The sequence below is a fragment of the Lathyrus oleraceus genome, chromosome 3 (genome assembly GCF_024323335.1).
Source record: "Lathyrus oleraceus cultivar Zhongwan6 chromosome 3, CAAS_Psat_ZW6_1.0, whole genome shotgun sequence".
NCBI lineage: Eukaryota > Viridiplantae > Streptophyta > Magnoliopsida > Fabales > Fabaceae > Lathyrus > Lathyrus oleraceus.
In genome coordinates, this window is record NC_066581.1 from 492,095,242 (window position 1) to 492,112,247 (window position 17,006).

A 17,006-nucleotide genomic window follows, 5' to 3' on the forward strand; every position below is an offset into this window, starting at 1 on the left:
TCCATTTTAGCTTGCATCATGTCTATAGAGCTTAGTTCATGCACTCCTCCTTGGGCTTCCTTCTTCTCAACTGTCGCTCGTTCGACTCCCCATGATTGATGGTTTTGAGCCATATCTTCGATGAGGGCACTAGCTTAAGGATAAGGTTTGTTCATCAGAGCACCGCCTGCGGCAGCGTCGATGGTCATCTTTGTGTTGTAATGAAGTCCATTATATAAGGTTTGAATGATTAACCAATTTTCTAAACCATGATATGGCCATGCTCGTAACAACTCTTTATATCTCTCCCAAGCTTCGAACAACGATTCGCCTTGGTTTTGGGTAAATCTAGTTATATGGTTTCGAAGAACGGCGGTCGTACTTGGGGGAAAATATCTAGCAAGAAAAACTCTTCTAAGGTTATCCCAAGTCGTAATGGAATTGGGTGGAAGGGAATCTAATCATGATAGGGATTTATCTCTGAGGGAAAAAGGAAATAATCTTAAACGTATTGCCTCAGGAGAAGCTCCATTGGTTTTAAAAGTGTCTGCTAATTGAAGAAATATTTTTAAATGCTGGTTAGGGTTCTCGGTAGCGAGACCCGCAAATTGTCTCTGTTGCACTAGTTGCAACAGGGATGGTTTAAGTTCAAATTTATTAGCTGGGATGGTTGGGTTTACTATACTAGAACTAGGTTCTTCGTTAGATGGTTGAGCGAAATCTTTAAGAGGTCTTTGGTTTTGATCTTCGGCCATAGCTCTCTTAATTCTATGAAAGAATAAACGTGCGCGAGCGTAACGTTTAGGTTCCGCCAGAGGGTATACTAAGCTTAAACTTCCGGTGCTGCGAGTCCTTCGCATTGACCGGCGGGAAATAGCCTAAGTCTAAACGATATAACAACAAGAAAATGAAATTTGACGAAATTGGTCCCTGGCAACGGCACCAAAAACTTGATGCGTTGCTTTTCGTAAGTGTACGAACGCGTCAGAGTAATATAAAAGATTGTCGAATCCACAGAGACCAAGTGTCAATCTATCGTTATCTATTGTTATGGTGTTTATCAAAGGCAATCAAAAATAGGTGTTTTTGTAGTGTGCAATGAAAAATAAAGTGTTGAATAAAGATTAATTAATAAAGACAGGGTCGAATGTAATTCACGTAATTAATTGATAATCCAAGTACTTGCTAGTAAAGCTACTTATGGGCAGTGTTTCCTACTTTGAAAAGAACTAATTTAACAGAAACTGTCGCTTTCGTGTATTCAGAACTGAGTTGTACTCCCTAATCAAATCCTCTTATTGTCACTTATAAAAAGGCGCGCATTGCATTAGAGTAGTAAACCTATTTTTAAGAAATATAGTATCTTGACTAAGTTGAAAAGTATTATAACCTGGATTTCTTAACCAAAAGAGGTTCTTACGAACCAGACTCTAAACTTATAAACGCGTCCGAAAATAGTTTTAAAATCTCTTTTCTTCCTAATGTTAAAATCTCCTAATGAACTAAACAAAGCGCTTTCGCTCTTTTTGAAATAGTTAAAAACGAATTAATTTTAAAAAGACGTTGGACGGCTTTCGATCTTACCCAACGGAATTGAAGTGCGGGAAAACTTAATTTGAAAGTTAAAATAGCCCTTAAGTGTTTCTACGAACAATTGTACGGATTTTCGGTTCAATTATGATCCTTACATTCTAACCTTATAAATTTAGCTAGACATGGTAAAGTAAAAGTGCATTAAAATAAATAAAAGTAATGCGAGTGCGGAAAGTAAATAAAAGTAGTGCGAGTGCGGAAAGTAAATAAAGTAAAGCGAGTGCGAGGAAATAAATAATTTAAAGCGAGTGCGAGGAAATAAATAATTTAAAGCGAGTGCGAGAAATAAATAAAGTAAAAGCAAGTGCGAGAAATAAATAATTTAAAGCGAGTGCGGGAAATAAATAAAGTAAAAGCGAGTGCGGGAAATAAATAAAATAAAAGCGAGTGCGGGAAATAAATAAAGTAAAGGCGAGTAATAAAAACCTGCTCCAATCGGAGGGCTGAGTAAATTGCAATGCGGAAAATAAAATGGCGGCAGGATTAACTTCCTTCCAAAGTGCTCCAAACTCGATTACAGACTCTATCACAGACTTGATTACACAATTGTGGTAACACTCCAATGCGAAGCGATTACCACTATAAAATACTGAATATATGCCTAAGTGAAACAAAGTTGCTTCTGAGTTTGCCTCTGCCCTAAGTTTGGATGATTGTAAAAGTGAATTCGCGTTTCTATTTATAGGCAAGTAAAAAGATGGAAATGACTTGGATGCCCTTCAACTTGAAAATAGGAGGGAACCGTTTTTCCTCTTGTGGCGCCCGCCACAAGGCCATGGCGCCCGCCACAAGCACAATATGGGGTGCCTTAGTGGAACTAGTGGGAAAACGTGGGAGTTGATGGAAGTTGAATTTGACACGTCATGGCTTGGTCTGTGGCGCCCGCCATTGGGTAGGCCGTAAGAGCAAAATGCTGATTTTTAGGGTTTTTGGCTCTTTTTCGCTCATCGGGGCTCCGATTGAAGTGAAAACCTGAAAACAAAGGAAAACATACCAATAACACAACAAAATGATAATAAAACAGCTAGAATGCATGTGAAATCGGGGTCGAAAATACGTAAATTTTAGTGTGATCAATATTCCAACAGTTGTCCATAAGTCAACGTAATGATCACTTTGTTTAAAAACCCTTCTCCCATGCCAAAAGGAGGAGTGATGACATTGTTGGCGCATAAATACAATGATATTTTCTTTCAATAAATTCATGTTAAATGTTTGTTTTTCCATTTATTTTCCCTTTTCGCTTTTGCATGAAATTGGTGATCACATAAAACCTCAAAATAGAATAAAATCGATTTTTTTAATATGCATAATGATTTGCCTTGTTTGAATTATAAAGCTTTTCATATCCAAAATCATTATGCAGGTTGATTTCTAAACCCATTGAACATAATGACCCAACACCATCTGCCAATTTTGAATTCCCTGTATTTGAGGCAGAGGAAGATGATGTTGAAGAGATTCCTGATGAGATCACCCGGCTACTTGAGCATGAAGAGAAGATCATTCAGCCGCATCTTGAGAATCTGGAAACAATCAACTTGGGGTCTGAAGATTGTGTGCGAGAGGTAAAGATTGGGGCACTTCTGGAAGAATCTGTTAAGAAGGGGTTGATTAAGTTGCTACGAGAATATGTTGACGTCTTTTCCTGGTCATATGAAGACATGCCTGGTCTAGATACTGATATTGTGCAACATTCCCTACCTTTAAAGCCTGAGTGCGTGCCTGTGAAGCAGAAACTCAGAAGAACTCATCCTGATATGGCAGTGAAGATCAAAGAGGAAGTTCAAAAGCAAATTGATGCGAGGTTCCTGGTGACTTCTATATATCCTCAATGGGTGGACAATATTGTGCCCGTGCCTAAGAAAGATGGAAAAGTTCGGATGTGTGTGGACTATAGAGTCTTGAATAAAGCTAGTCCGAAAGATGATTTCCCTCTACCACATATTGATATGTTGGTAGATAATACAGCTAAATTCAAAGTATTCTCGTTTATGGATGGATTTTCCGGATATAATCAGATTAAAATGGCACCTGAGGATATGGAGAAGACAACATTCATCACACCTTGGGGAACATTCTGTTATCGAGTGATGCCCTTCGGTGTGAAGAACGCCGGAGCCACGTATCAACGAGCTATGACCACCTTGTTTCATGATATGATGCACAAGGAGATTGAGGTATATGTTGACGATATGATTGCTAAGTCAAGAACGGAAGTTGAACATGTAGAGCATTTGTTGAAGCTTTTCCAGCGTTTGAGGAAATATAAGCTTCGTCTGAATCCCAACAAGTGTACATTTAGAGTCTGTTCTGGCAAGTTATTGGGCTTCATTGTTAGTGAAAGAGGTATTGAGGTTGATCCTGCAAAGGTCAAAGCAATACAAGAGATGCCTGCGCCCAAAACTGAGAAGCAAGTCTGAGGTTTTCTTGGCCGCTTGAATTACATTTCCAGATTCATATCCCACATGACTGCCACATGTGCGCCGATATTCAAGCTCCTCTGGAAAGATCAATCTCATGATTAGGCCGAGGATTGCCAAAAAGCTTTCGACAATATTAAAGAGTATCTGTCTGAGCCTCTGATTCTGTCTCCGCCCGTGGAAGGGAGACCATTGATCATGTATCTAACTGTTCTTGAAGATTCTATGGGTTGTTTCCTTGGCCAGCAATATGAATCAGGGAAGAAAGAGTATGTTATCTACTACTTGAGTAAGAAGTTCACCGATTGTGAGTCTCGATATTCAATGCTTGAAAAGACATGCTGTGCTTTGGCTTGGGCTGCTAAGCGCTTACGCCAGTATATGATAAATCATACGACTTGGTTGATATCCAGAATGAATCCAATCAAGTACATCTTCGAGAAGCCTGCTTTAACAGGGAGAATTGCCCGTTGGCAGATGTTGTTATCTGAGTATGATATTGAGTATCAAGCTCAGAAGGCTGTTAAAGGTAGTATCTTGGCTGACCATTTGGCACATCAGCCTATTGAAGATTATCAGTCAGTTCAGTATGACTTCCCGGATGAGGAAATTCTGTATTTGAAAGTGAAAGATTGCGATGAGCCTACACTTGATGAAGGGTCAGAGCCTGGTTCCAGATGGAGTATGGTGTTTGATGGCGCTGTAAGTCAGTATGGAAATGGTATTGGGGCCGTGATTATTACTCCTCAGGGCACGCATATTCCTTTTACAGCAAGGCTAACTTTCAAATGCACGAATAATATGGCTGAGTATGAGGCATGTATTATGGGATTGGAGGAATGCATTGATCTTAGAATCAAGCATCTTGATGTATATGGTGATTCGGCCCTTGTTGTTAATCAGACTAAGGGTGAGTGGGAAACGAATCAGCCTGGCCTCATTCTGTATAGGGATTATGCGAGGAGGATTTCAACGTTCTTTACTGAGGTTGACTTCCATCATATTCCTCGAGATGAGAATCGGATGGCAGATGCTCTTGCTACGCTAGACTCAATGATTGTGGTTAAATATTGGAATGAAGTTCCCAATATCATTGTAATGCGCTTGGACAAACCAGCTCATGTATTTGCGGTAGAGGAAGTAAAAGATGATAAGTCGTGGTATTATGATATCAAGTGTTTCCTTCAGAGCCAGATTTACCCGCCTGGGGCATCTGTAAAAGATAGGAAGACTTTGAGGAGATTGTCAAGCAGTTTCTACCTCAATGGCGAAGTGCTTTACAAAAGAAATTTTGACATGGTTCTGCTCAGATGCGTGGATAGACACGAAGCAGACCTGTTGATGACTGAGGTCCATGAGGGTTCATTTGGTACTCATTCCAATGGACATGCCATGGCTAGAAAGATGTTAAGAGCAGGCTACTATTGGCTGACAATGGAGTCTGACTGCTGCAAATTTGTGAAGAAATGCCACAAGTGTCAGATTTATGCTGATAAGATTCATATTCCCCCGACACTTTTGAATGTGATCTCATCACCATGGCCTTTCTCCATGTGGGGAATTGACATGATTGGCATGATAGAGCCGAAAGCGTCCAATGGACACAAATTTATTCTCGTAGCAATTGATTACTTCACCAAGTGGGTTGAAGCGGCGTCGTATGCAAATGTGACCAGGCAGGTGGTTGTGAAGTTTATCAAGAATCAAATCATATGCCGATATGGTGTGCCAGATAAGATCATTACTGATAATGGATCTAACTTGAATAACAAGATGATGAAAGAGTTGTGTAGTGAATTCAAGATTGCACATCATAATTCTTCTCCGTACAGACCCAAGATGAATGGGGCTGTTGAAGTTGCTAACAAGAATATCAAGAAAATTATCCAGAAGATGGTTGTTACGTACAAAGATTGGCATGAGATGCTACCATTTGCTTTGCATGGCTATCGTACATCTGTCTGCACTTCAACACGGGCAACCCCTTTCTCTCTTGTTTATGGCATGGAGGTTGTACTCCCAGTAGAGGTGGAGATCCCATCAATGAGAGTCTTGATGGAGGCCAAGTTGATTGATGTTGAATGGGTTCAGAGTCGTTATGACCAGCTAAACTTGATTAAAGAGAAGAGATTGACTGCCATGTGCCACGGTCAGTTATATCAGCAAAGGATGAAGAAAGCTTTTGACAAGAAGGTCAAGCCTCGTGTGTTCCGAGAAGGTGACCTTGTGCTCAAGAAAGTCTTGTCTTTCGCGCCCGATTCCAAGGTCAAGTGGACTCCAAACTATGAGGGTCTGTATGTTGTTAAGAGAGCCTTTTCAGGCGGTGCTTTGATACTTACAACTATGGATGGGGAGGATTTCACTCGTCCTGTGAATTCAGATGCAATCAAGAAATACTTTGCCTAAAAAAATAAAAACTAAATAGCTCGCTAAGTTGAAAACCCGAAAGGGCGGCTTAGGCAAAAATGAGCGTCTCGGTGGATTGAAAACCCGAAAGGGCGATCCAGGCAAAAGTTAGAGATACAAAAAATATATAATACTGATATATGTATCCCGCTAGATTGAGTACCTCATCCTGGGGCAATCTAGGCAAAAATTAGGGATTTGGCAAGTAACTGCATCCTGACAAGACTTTGTTCTACAACTGTCGTCCGTCAGAGATCCTTGCTCATTATCAGCCAAAGCTTCAAATACATTGGATTCAGAATTCGTGGAGAAATGGTCATTATGTTCAATGTAGCCCTTTTCCAATATATATCACCAATTTCAAATTTGTAAAGATCTATGGAGTCTTGCCATTCGCAGACTACCATTCTATCAAATAAATTTGAGCCTTTTATCCAATTATTGGCACTCTTATCTGTTTCTATTCAACAAATGTTTTGCATGTTTTGATTAAGAAAATATCATTGTTTTAAACGATCAAATTTTTTATAATTTGTTTTTAAACAAAGTGAACATTCACAATGACGAAAGGATACTTAGGAGATCCTCAGTGCTCTCCCAAGGGTGGTACGATCCCCAACAGGGTAAGATTTTTGTCCATATTCCTGGCATGACTGTATCTCCTCCCTCCGGAACCCCTTGTGGTTTATCCTACCAAGTGGATTGCTTGTTGAGAGTCACCTCTCTTCCCTTCAACAGAGTAGCAACCTTTCTTCCTCAGCAGCTTGGATCTCTTTGGGCAAGAGCGGTATTTGGTGGTTGATCCCGATAAATCCTTTATCTCCTCGGATAAATTCCCCAGTAGAGTTGTTGGTGTGGTGGACCTTGTCTGTGATAACTCTCGTCCCCAGCTGGAATGATTGATGATTCATCCCTTGCAGAGTTCTTTGCTTCCTGGTATCTCTGATCCCCAGCAGATTGGATACTCTCCGGTAAACTTGGCTTTCTCTCTTGAGGTGTAGTACCGGGTGGTTGATTCCTGGACCTGGTTGTGTTAGATATGTCTGTCTGTCAGCATACATCATACATAAACCACGCATATTCATGCATAATTATAACATTCAGATATTCATGTTGCATTCTTTGCCATATATCATTGTTTGCTGTCTCCTGCTATTTGGTGATATACTTCCCCGAGCAGATGTGTGTGTCTGATCTCTACATATAGAGTCAGCTCCATAAGCAGAAAGCGTCTATCCTTTCTTCCATATTCCCCACCGGGTTATATCCTCGTGGATGTTAATTGTTTTTGTTCCTTCCCAACACATATACTGGGATGGTTTTCCCCATTGAGTTATATCCTCACCGGGACAAGTCTTGATTTGGTGTGTCTATCTAGTTTGATCCTAGATCGGTCTCTTGAGACTCTTTTCCTGTTTCCCCGTGGTAAATGAATAATTGCTCAATAATTAGTAACTATTATCCCCGGCGGAGTCTGTGTTTCTCTACCCTCATACCGGTAGTTGTAAACCCTATTTCTTCCCTTTTTGCAGAGTAACTATTTTTGCTCATCTTTAATTGGTGACAGTTATCTTCATCCAATATTCGGTGATGATATCCCCTCATCTGCTTGGATAATTGCCCTGATTACGCAATTTATCCCCAGCGGGTCATCTCTCGTCTACCTTGATGTTGTTGGTAACGATTGTTCCTCCCCTGAATTGGTCATCATTATATACCTAGTTTCGGTATCCCGATGCCTTTTCTTTTCGGTCGATTTATCCTTTATTAACCCAGTAACCAGTTGTGGATAATCGTCCATGTGAGTATATTATCTATGTTCTGACGGTAATAGATAGTATATCTCATGCACTCTCGGGTCTGAAGCCTTTTGTTCTTCCCCGGTTGAGTAAGATTCGTATCCCCTTTGTGGAGTCGAATATCCATCCTATAATCGAGTTTGCTTTTTAGCCCTCTTGTTGATGATGAGTGTTTTCGGAATATTCCCCAATTCACGCCTTGGTTGGTCACCTATTATATGCCCAGTAACCGGTATCCCTGGTGTTCCTTCCTCTCTGCTCCCTATTATGACTTTTTGTCCCCTGTGGAGTCAGAATCCCTGAGTTGAAGTATACCTTTTAGGTTTTCCTCAGACGTTTTGAAGTTTTGATATCTCTCACCCTTATACCGGTCTTGGATATTCATCTCTTCCTGAGCATGTTGTATCTCTCACCCTCATACCTGGCATTCAGATCACATGTCTCCTTGAGCTTATTACCCAGTAACCGGTAATACCTCGTCCCGCTGCTTCCCCAGGAATGTCCTTGTGGACATCCCCAGCGAAGTCCCTTAGTGGATTATTTTCATCCGGATTTTATCCGAAGTATCCGTTGTGGATAGTTTTTTGCTGTATTGGCATATTCCCCAATACATGCATCTTCGAGTCAGCTTGAGTCTTTCTATTGGATCTGTTCCCTTTGGAATTCTGTTACCCACGCTTTGAGTCGTGACCTGCTCGCGCATTTTTATCCCTTTTCTATCCACAGGAGAGTCCCTAGGGTCTTGGTCCCATGGAGTAAATTGCTCATATGGATTATCAGTGGCTTCTGATTTCTTTGCTTTTGTGGACACATATCTCCACAGAGTGCTACCATTTTTCATACCTACATTTGCATCATGAGGTCTCTTAGGGATCAAAATTCGTCTCTTTGTGATTATTTAAGCCCATTCTACCCCGTCGAGCCGAAGATTTTAACCTTCACTTCTCCGGCTAGAATGACCTTAAATAGGGGCATCTGTAAGACCCCAATTTTGACCCTAAGATCCCTCATGGCATCATAACATTGCATTTGCATTGCCTCAAGGATCTTTAGCATCTTGGTTCCCTTTGCCTTTGGGTGGGAATCCTTGTGATTGGTTTGAGATCACCAAGCATGCTTGAATTATACATCATTGTTTCTCTTACTTTTGTTTACTAACCAAAAGCACAAAAATGTGTCACTAACATCTTTTGTTTGAAGCTTGAGTATCATCCAAGACACTTTGTGGGTTCTATTTAGATGATCAGTCAACACAAGGGAATGGCTTGAGATACTTCCAACAGGTTCAAATGGGGTCTATTCGTCAGTCAAAACGTTAATCTTGAAGGAGAAAAAGTTTGTTCATGAGCTGTCATGCTCGCTAGGCGAGCAGAATGGGTCGCCTAGCGAGTCCCAAGAAAAGCCAGCAGAATCACCTACGCTCAGAGGAATTTCTTGAACTGTCATGCTCGCTAGGCGAAGCCCACGTGTTTAAAAAAAAAATTAAATAAATAAATAAATAAAATATAACAGAAAATTTTTGGACTTGGGCCTCTCTCATTTGAGCCCACAGGTCCACAAAAATCAGGTTATAAATTCAGAGTTTCAGTGAAACAAAAGGTAATTCTATTCCTATTACCCTGGCAGGGAAAAAGATAGTGAGAGAAGAGCTAACAGAGTTCAAACCAACCTCCAGAGACTGAAGGGAACTCATCTGTAAAGAACCAACTCCCTCTCATATAAACCCTAAGAATGCTTTGCAAACCCAACCGGGCAATTCAATTTCATTCGATCTCTCCAGTCAGGTTTGCCTTATTCCCATTACTTTATGCTTTTAATTTGAATGCTCTTAATGTATGAGGTATTATGGGTGAATTTTATACCCTTTTGATGCATGTGTTTGACAAGAGGTTTAGGCCTCCTACCCTTGGTTGCTTTTTGTGAGCATTTTATGAATTTTAATGGCATGATTCATGTGGTTACATTTTGATTTGGGGGAAACTCTCGATTACCCTATCTTGTTTCTCTAACCTGTTTGTTGAGTTTTGTTTTTGTGAGGGCTCACATACTCTTACAGGGATAGTTTGCTTTGTGTTCCACTTTATTTGTGGGGTACCACCTGGAGGTTTATTCCGATTACCTGTACTGACTCGCTTTCTTTGATGGTGATTAGCTTGGAAGAGTCTTTGGGTTTCTTATTTATCTAATTGTTGTTACTTCGGATCTTTATCCGTACGGTAGATCTCTCGATCCCTTTACTTTTCCCGCATGTTACCGATTTCTTAGGTTTCACATAGCCTTTCGTGGCATGTCAATTAAGGTTGCGCGGTTCCTTCATCTAGGACTGCCTTTTTGCATGAGCATCCCTAAAACCCCAAACTCATTGATTTTTCTTCTCCTAAGAACACATTTACTCCTTCTACTACAGGCGAGTAAGTCTCCAAAGGTCGAGCGTCCGGTAGATTGCGTAGTAACGTCTTTCACCCCAAAACACAACCCTTACCCCGTAGTTAGTCGAACTACGTTTCGCTCTGATTCTCATTCCCAGATGAGATACGTAGGCATAAGACACGATGTCTTAGCGAGCACACTCCTCTTTAACCCATAGGTAGCCGAGCTACGAAGACTCTGATTCTCAGATTCATATGAGATACGTATGCATTGGATGCAACATCCGTGCGAGTCATTTTCTTTTGACCCTTCTTTTAGTAAGTAGTACATTAGATAAACATACACACTTTTCTCATCCCTTCAATCATGTTTGCACAAGTAAATTTTCAAAAAAAAACAACAACCTTTGCAACAAATGTGAAAGGGCTCCCTAGGAGTACCTAGGATGTTTTGGGTGCCTAACACCTTCCCATTGCATAACCAACCCCCTTACCTAGATCTCTGACATTTTTACTAGTTTTTTATTCGATAAAACTTTTAGGTTTTTGTTCGCTTTCTAACCATTCCTTTGGATAAATAGAAGTGCGGTGGCGACTCGACTTATATGATTTACCTTGGATTTAGTCAATATCTCTAATGGTAACGAATACCCCGTTACAGATACTTCGGATAAAAATCCGGACTCAGGTGAGGATAATCCACTAAAGGGTCTCACTGGGGATATCCAAAAAGGACTCTCCTGGGGAAGCAACGGGATGAGGTATTACCGGTTACTGGGTAATAAGCTCACAGAGACGTGTGATCTGAACACCGATATAAGGGTGAGAGATATTAATCAACCAAATCATCTGAGGAAGACCTAGAAAGGTATATCTCAACTCAGGAAAATCTGACTCCACCGAGGACAAAAAGTCATAATAGGGAGCAAAAGGAAGGAACACCAGGGATACCGGTTACTGGGCATATAATAGGTGACCAACCAAAGCGTGAATTGGGGAATATTCCCAAAAACACTCATCATCCGAAAAGATGGCAAAAAGCAAACTCGATTAAGGGATGGACATTCGATTCCAAAACAGGGATACGAATCTTACTCGACTGGGGAAGAACTAAAGCTTCGACCAAGGAGTGCATGAGATATATTATCTATTACCGTCAAAACATAGATAATACACTCGCATGGAAGATTATCCACAACCGGTTACTGGGTTAATAAAGGATAAATCGACCGACAAAGAGAAAGGCATCGGGATACCGAAACTAGGTATATAATTATGACCAATCAAGGGGAGCAACAAACAATACCGACAACTGATATGAAAGATGATTTGCTGGGGATAAATTGTCTAATCAGAGCAATTATCCAAAAGAAGAGGGAATATCAATAACGAATATTGGATAATGATAACCATCAATGAGGGGATTACATCTACCGGATATGGGGTAGAAAACCACGAAAAAGTAGTCGTCATCAACTAGGATGAACAAAAGGTTAACTCTGCAAAGGGGAGAAAAATAGGGTTTACAACTACCGGTATAAGGATAGTAAACCACAGGCTTCGCCGGGGATAGGATGGATAATTACTGGTTACTGAGCAATTATTCATTTATACCACGGGGAAACACAAGAAAATAGTCACAAGAGGCCAATTTAGGATCAAACCAAAGAGGCGAACTGAATCAAGACTCGTCCTAATGAGGATATAACTCAATAGGGAAACCCATCCCAATATATATGTTGGGAGGAAGTGAAAACAGCTGTCGTCCACGAGGATATGACTCAGTGGGGAATGCGGAAAGAAAGATAAACACTTTCTGCTTAAGGAGCTGACTCTATATTGAGGGATCAGACACCGACATCTGCTTGGGAAATATATTACCAACTAGCAGAGGAATAACAAACAAAGATATGTGGCAAAAATGTAATATGAATATCCGAATGTTTGAAAATTATATGTACACATGCATGATGTATGTATGATGAATGCTGAGAGACAAACATTTCTAACACAAACAGTCTCAAAGGATAAGCACAAACAACCGGTACTACATCTCAAGAAAGAAAGCCCAAAATTCCAAGGAGAGTATCCAATTTGCCGGGGATCAGAGATTCCAGGAAACAACGAAATCTCTACAGGGGATGAATCACCAGTTACAGCTGGGGAAAAGAGTTCATTGCACAGGTAGAATCTGCCACATAAGCAACTCTACCGGGGAATCTATCCGAGGGATAAAGGGATTCTGGAGGGTCAACCACCAAGTACCGTATCCACCCAGAAGATCACATCCGCTGAGGAGGAAGGGTTGCTACCCCGCTGAAGGGGAGACTGGTGAATATCTTAACAAGCATACCACTCAGGGCTCCGGAGGAAGAAAATACAGTCATGCCAGGAATATGAACAAATATCTTATCCTGTTAGAGATCATACCGTCCTTGGGAGAGCACTGAGGATCTCCTAAGTATCCTTTTGTTCTTGTGGATGTTCACTTTGTTTAAAAAACAGGTTATATAAAATTTGTTTCTTCAAAACAATGATATTTTCTCAATTAAAACATGCAAAACATTTGTTGAAATAGAAATAAATAAGAGTGCAAACAATTGGGTAACAAGCTCAAATTTATTTGATGGAATGGTAGCCTGCAAATGGCAAGACTCCATAGATCTTTACAAGTTTGAAATTGGTGATATATATTGGAAAAAAAAGGGCTACATTAAACATAATGACCATTTCTCCACCAATTCTGGATCCACTGTATTCGAAGCTTCGGTTGATGACGAATGAACAAGAATCTCTGACGGATGAGAGTTTTAGAACAAAGTCTTGTCAGGAGGCAGTTACTTGCCAAATCCCTAATTTTTGCCTAGATTGCCCCAGGGCGAGGTGCTCAATCTAGCGGGATACGAACATTCATTTTTTCATGTCTCTAACTTTTTCCTGGACTGCCCTTTCGGGTTTTCAATCCACCGAGACGCTCATTTTTGCCTAAGCCGCCCTTTCGGGTTTTCAACTTAACGAGCTATTCTGTTTTTACTATTCTAGGCGAAGTATTTCTTGACTGCATCTGAGTTCACAGGACGAGTGAAATCCTCCCCATCCATAGTTGTAAGTGTCAAGGCACCGCCTGAAAAGGCTCTCTTAACAACATATGGACCTTCATAGTTTGGAGTCCACTTGCCCCTGGAATCGGGCGCGAAAGACAAGACTTTCTTGAGCACAAGGTCACCTTCTCGGAACACACGAGGCTTGACCTTCTTGTCAAAAGCTTTCTTCATTCTCTGCTAATATAACTGACCATGGCACATGGCAGTCAATCTCTTCTCTTCTATCAAATTCAGCTGGTCATAACGACTCTGAACCCATTCAACATCAGTCAACTTGGCCTCCATCAAGACTCTCATTGATGGGATCTCCACCTCTACTGGGAGTACAGCCTCCGTGCCATAAACAAGAGAGAAAGGGGTTGCCCTGTTGAAGTGCGGATAGACGTATGATATCCATGTAAAGCAAATGGCAGCATCTCATGCCAATCTTTATACGTGACAACCATCTTCTGGTTAATCTTCTTGATATTCTTATTAGCAGCTTCAACAGCCCCATTCATCTTGGGTCTATAAGGCGAAGAATTATGGTGTGCAATCTTGAACTCACTGCACAGCTCTTTCATCATTTTGTTGTTCAAGTTAGATCCATTATCGGTAATGATCTTATCTGGCACACCATAGCGGCATATGAGTTGATTCTTGATAAACTTCACGACCACCTGCCTGGTCACATTTTCATATGATGCCGCTTTAACCCACTTGGTGAAGTAATCAATTGCTACGAGAATAAATCTGTGCCCGTTAGACGCTTTTGGCTCAATCATGCCAATCATGTCAATTCCCCACATGGAGAAAGGCCATGGTGATGAAATCACATTCAGAAGTGTCAGAGGAATATGAATCTTATCCGCGTAAATCTGACACTTATGGCATTTCTTCACATATTTGCAGCAGTCAGACTCCATTGTCAGCAAATAGTAGCCTGCTCTCAACATCTTTCTAGTCATGGCATGTCCATTGGAATGAGTACCAAATGAACCCTCATGGACCTCAGTCATCAACAGGTCTGCTTCGTGTCTATCCACGCATCTGAGCAGAACCATGTCAAAATTTCTTTTGTAAAGCACTTCGCCATTGAGGTAGAAACTGCTTGACAATCTCCTCAAAGTCTTCCTATCTTTTACAGATGCCCCAGGCGGGTAAATCTGGCTCTGAAGGAAACACTTGATATCATAATACCACGGCTTATCATCTTTTACTTCCTCTACCGCAAATACATGAGCTGGTTTGTCCAAGCGCATTACAATGATATTGGGAACTTCATTCCAATATTTAACCACAATCATTGAGTCTAGCGTAGCAAGAGCATCTGCCATCCGATTCTCATCTCGAGGAATATGATGGAAGTCAACCTCAGTAAAGAACGTTGAAATCCTCCTCGCATAATCCCTATACAGAATGAGGCCAGGCTGATTCGTTTCCCACTCACCCTTAGTCTGATTAACAACAAGGGCCGAATCACCATATACGTCAAGATGCTTGATCCTCAGATTAGTGCATTCCTCCAATCCCATAATGCAGGCCTCATACTCAGCCATATTATTCGTGCATTTGAAAGTTAGCCTTGCTGTAAAAGGAATATGTGTGCCATGAGGAGTAATAATTACTGCCCCAATTCCATTTCCATACTGATTTACAGCGCCATCAAACACCATACTCCATCTGGAACCAGGTTCTGTCCCTTCATCGAGTGTAGGCTCATCGCAATCTTTCATTTTCAAATACAGAATCTTCTCATCTGGGAAGTCATACTAAACTGACTGATAATCTTCAATAGGCTGGTGTGCCAAGTGGTCGGCCAAGATACTACCTTTAATAGGCTTCTGAGCTCGATGCTCAATATCATACTCAGATAACAACATTTTCCAACGGGCAATTCTCCCTGTTAAAGCAGGCTTCTCGAAGATATACTTGATTGGATCCATTCTGGATATCAACCAGGTCGTATGATTTATCATATACTGGCGTAAGCGCTTAGCAGCCCAAGCCAAAGCATAACATGTCTTCTCAAGCATTGAGTACCGAGACTCACAATCGGTGAACTTCTTGCTCAGGTAGTAAATAGCATATTCTTTCTTCCCTGATTCGTCTTGCTGACCAAGGACACAACCCATTGAGTCTTCCAGAACAGTTAGATACATAATCAAGGGTCTTCCCTCCACGGGCGGAGACAGGATCGGAGGCTCAGACAGATACTCTTTAATGCTATCAAAAGCTTTATGGCAATCCTTGGTCCAATCGTGGGACTGATCTTTCCGGAGGAGCTTGAATATCGGCGCACATGTGGCAGTCATGTGGGATATGAATCTAGAAATGTAATTCAAGCGGCCAAGAAAACCTCGGACTTGCTTCTCAGTTTTGGGCGCAAGCATCTCTTGTATTGCTTTAACCTTTGCGGGATCAACCTCAATACCTCTTTCACTGACAATAAAGCCCAATAACTTGCCAGAACGGACTCCAAATGTACACTTGTTGGGATTCAGACAGGGCTTATACTTCCTCAAACGCTGAAAAAGTTTCAACAAGTGCTCTATATGTGCAACTTCCGTTCTCGACTTAGCAATCATATCGTCAACATATACCTCAATCTCCTTGTGCATCATATCATGAAACAAGGTGGTCATAGCTCGTTGATACGTGGCTCCGGCGTTCTTCAAACCGAAGGGCATCACTCGATAATAGAATGTTCCCTATGGTTTGATGAATATTGTCTTCTCCATATCCTCGGGTGCCATCTTAATCTGGTTATATCCGGAAAATCCATCCATAAATGAGAAGACATTGAATTTAGTTGTATTATCTACCAACATATCGATATGTGCTAGAGGGAAATCATCTTTGGGACTAGCTTTATTCAAGTCTCAATAGTCCACACACATCCGGACTTTTCCATCTTTCTTAGGCACGGGCACAATATTGGCCACCCATTGAGGATATGTAGAAGTCACCAGAAACCCCGCATCAATTTGCTTCTGAACCTCTTCTTTGATCTTTACTGCCATATCGGGATGAGTTCTTCTAAGCTTCTGCTTCACAGGCATGTACTCAGGCTTCAGAGGTAAGAAATGTTGCACAATATCTGTATCCAGACATGGCGTGTCTTCATACGACCAAGCAAAGACGTCAACGTATTCTTGTAGCAATTCAATCAACCCCTTCTTGACAGATTCTTCAAGGAGTGCACCAATCTTTACTTCTCGCACACAATCCTCAGACCCCAAGTTGACTGTTTCCAGATTCTCGAGATACGGCTGAATGATTTTCTCTTCATGCTCAAGTAGACGGGTAATCTCGTCAGGAATCCCTTCAACACCATCTTCTTCCGCCTCAAAT

General features: G+C 41.1%; 1 non-coding gene across 1 annotated transcript; it reads left to right on the forward strand.

Annotated features, from left to right (window-relative positions):
* The first annotated feature begins 243 nt into the window (after positions 1–243).
* Positions 244–350, forward strand: LOC127134067 (small nucleolar RNA R71). Its single transcript, XR_007807843.1, has one exon. It is a non-coding gene; the product is annotated as a small nucleolar RNA R71 (small nucleolar RNA).
* Positions 351–17,006: the final 16,656 nt, after the last annotated feature.